Source organism: Monodelphis domestica, chromosome 2 (genome assembly GCF_027887165.1).
Source record: "Monodelphis domestica isolate mMonDom1 chromosome 2, mMonDom1.pri, whole genome shotgun sequence".
Classification (NCBI taxonomy): Eukaryota; Metazoa; Chordata; class Mammalia; order Didelphimorphia; family Didelphidae; genus Monodelphis; species Monodelphis domestica.
In genome coordinates this window covers 449,702,844-449,705,884 of record NC_077228.1, presented here as the reverse complement: position 1 = coordinate 449,705,884, position 3,041 = coordinate 449,702,844, and the positions used below count along the sequence as shown (strand labels likewise).

The following is a 3,041-nucleotide window of genomic DNA, read 5'->3' as shown; positions in this document are numbered from 1 at the left end:
GTACTCACTTCAGTAGCACACAAACTAAAATTGAAATGACACAGAGAAAATTAGCCCGGCCCCTGTGTAAGAATGACATACAAATTAGCGAAGCATTGTGTTTAAAACAAAAGCCCAACTTTGAGTATTTTGGTGCAAATGATATTTTCCATTCTGTCTTTAACATCTTTGGAATATATGCCCCTGGAGAGATTGTTGGGTCAAAGAGTATGAACAATTTAGCAACTTGTCTGAGATCCATTTATCTTCATGGTCATGTGTTTGCTTATGCCCGTCTTAATTTCAAAAGTGCAGCAAAATGGTTCTTGTGGCTGTTGGATGTAGCCTGAAATCTAGTCTCTTAAATCTATGTATCTATCATCCTATGATCCTCATTACATGTAGGCATTTGGAAATTATCAATTCATCATTATCTAAGATCACCAAATGATGTCATTCTTCCAGTCCTCTAGGCTCACAGCCCCCTCTAACTCTTCACTTGTTCTCACCTGATATATCCAATATGTCACCAAGTTTTCTCATTTCTTGTCATGCTGTGCCTTCAGAACCTGGCTCTTATTCCTAATCTTTCCTCTGATACCTGCCAGGCCCCGATACAAGCCCTCATCATTTTATGCCTGGACTATTGCAACAGCTTTCTATTTGATCTTGACTCCTCAAATGTCTTCCTTTTTTCATTCATTCATAAATATTTATTAAGTAGCTACTGTGTGCCAGGCTCTCTGCTAGGTGTTGGGGATATAAAAAGAGGCAAAAGACAGTCCCTGCCCTTTAAAATCTTCCAGTCTAGTGGAAGAAATGACATGCATACAAATACATATACAAAGCAATCTTATGTACAAGATAAATAAGGAATAATTAAAAGAGGGAACACTCTGGAATCGAGAGGGGGTGGAGAAGACTTCCTGTAGAGAGTGGGATGTTAGATGGGACCTAAAAGATGCCAGGGAGGTTGGTAGTTAGAGTAGAGGAGGGAGAGCATTCCAGGCATGGAAGACACCCAGGGAAAATGGAGTATCTTTTTCATGGAATAGCCAGGAGGCCAGTGTTACTGGATTGAATAGTATTTATTGGGAATAAAGTATAAGAAGATTGGAATGACTGGAGGGAGCTAGCTCATGAAGGGCTCTGAATGCCAAATTGATCATTTTGTAGTTGAACCTGGAGATGAGAGGAAGCCATTGGAGTTCACTGAATTGGAGTTTGTATGATATGATCAGACCTATATTTTAGGAAAATCACTTTAGAGACTGAATGTGATTTGGATTGGAGAGGGGAAATTCTTGAGGCAGGTACACTCACAATAATCCAGGCATGAGTTGATGAGGGCTTGCAACTGAGTGAATAGAAGGGAATATAATTAAGAAAAGGTGCTAATATCTCTATTATATATTTTATAAGTCAGGAAACTGAGGCACAGAGAGGCTAAATGACCTACCTAGTCATGTAGCTAGTAAGTATCTGAGGCTGGATTTGACCTCTGGTCTTTTTGGAAAAAAATGGCAAGTACTAACTAGTTTACAGAATAAGCACCCAGCCAATAATAAAACCAAATTCTAACTTAAATTCTTAGAGGATCTAAGTCAGCCATTTATTATCTTTATGCCTCAGGCAAATCCCTTTACCTCTATGGACCTTGGTTTCTTTATCTGTACAATGGGAATAATAACAATTGTTCAGTTTATATAGAGAGGGATTCAGACAGAAAATGCAAAAGCAAAGAAAAAGTAAAGAAAGCTGTAAAATGATCAACAAATGGCAGGTTATTATGAAAAGAGGCAGAACTGGCTTATCGTTCCCTCTGTAGCCTCTAGTTCTGATCAGCTCTATGAGTTTTAGAACAATAACTTTGCTTTTCTTTGCAGAGAGAGTGAAAGAGTGGAGGAACTAGTCAATAGAAATCCCCAATAATTCCCGCAGAAATTATTGCAAAGATTGGAAAGGTTTCTTCCCCACAAAAGCTGACAGGTCTCTCCCTGTAATCAATGGCATATCCCTAAAGAAAGGTGTGTTGGTATAATTATTACAGCTGGGGTCTGTATATCTATACACTACTGTTCATATCTTCATATATATTTTAACCTTGTTTAGGAGCATAGAACAAGCCTAAGCAATCTAACACAGCAGGCAGCCAAGTTGCCAATGATCAGCATGCCTCTGGTGGTAGTATAAAGGCACCCGCTAAAAGAAGAAGGGGCTTATATGCACCCAAGCAGTGTTATTATGGTCTTGAAATTCACTACCTGGAGTGTCGGGGTTTGTTTTTTTTTTTTTTTTACGAAGCTGAGTTCTCTAATGATATTAATGAAAACAGTTAAACTTTCACCTTTATTGGTCTGTTTGGGGCTAGGTATGACATCAACGCCAGCCAATCGAAAATTGCCTCCCTTGACTGGTGTTCTTCAGTCACTTTGTAGAACACAGTAAAACATGTGCTGCTGACATCTTGGAGCAGGTGACTGGAGTCTGGAAAAACATTAACTTGGATGATTCTACATCCTCTCCTAGGACCTGATGAAAAACACACTTCTCCCAAGATTGAGCCTGAATATTAATTCCCACCTGAATTCTGCAGTGGAACATAACTCGAGCAGCTAGCCAAGAGATGAAAAAATGATTCAGAAGTTGGCGTCTGAGTCCACTCTAAACAAGATGTGTGCTTAGGCAACGATGCAGCCAGCTTGGATACAGTCATGCAAAGCATCTCATACATATGGGCTGTGTTTCCATCCCCACCTACCCTATACACCAATCACATTTCATTAGGCAGGAAAAGAGACATGGAACAAGATCTTTCTGTACAATTTCTAAATTTCTTTGAGTGGCATGACCCACTTGTTTGCCCCTAAGGGATGCCCACATGTCTGATTATTTTTTATTGAGGGGTTTACCAACCCCTCAGTACGAGGGGTAAAAATGTCCTCTTCAAGGACATGGATGCCAATTGGCAGCATTTACCTGCAGATCATACCCTTTCTTTCCCACCTTTTCTCCCCCTTCATAACAATGTTTGGTTCTAGAGAAGTGTGGTACAGTGGGAG

General features: G+C 39.8%; 1 non-coding gene across 1 annotated transcript; it reads left to right on the top strand.

The window, feature by feature from the left end:
• Window positions 1-103, top strand: LOC130457706 (U6 spliceosomal RNA). The gene has a single exon (XR_008916992.1). It is a non-coding gene; the product is annotated as a U6 spliceosomal RNA (small nuclear RNA).
• Window positions 104-3,041: the final 2,938 nt, after the last annotated feature.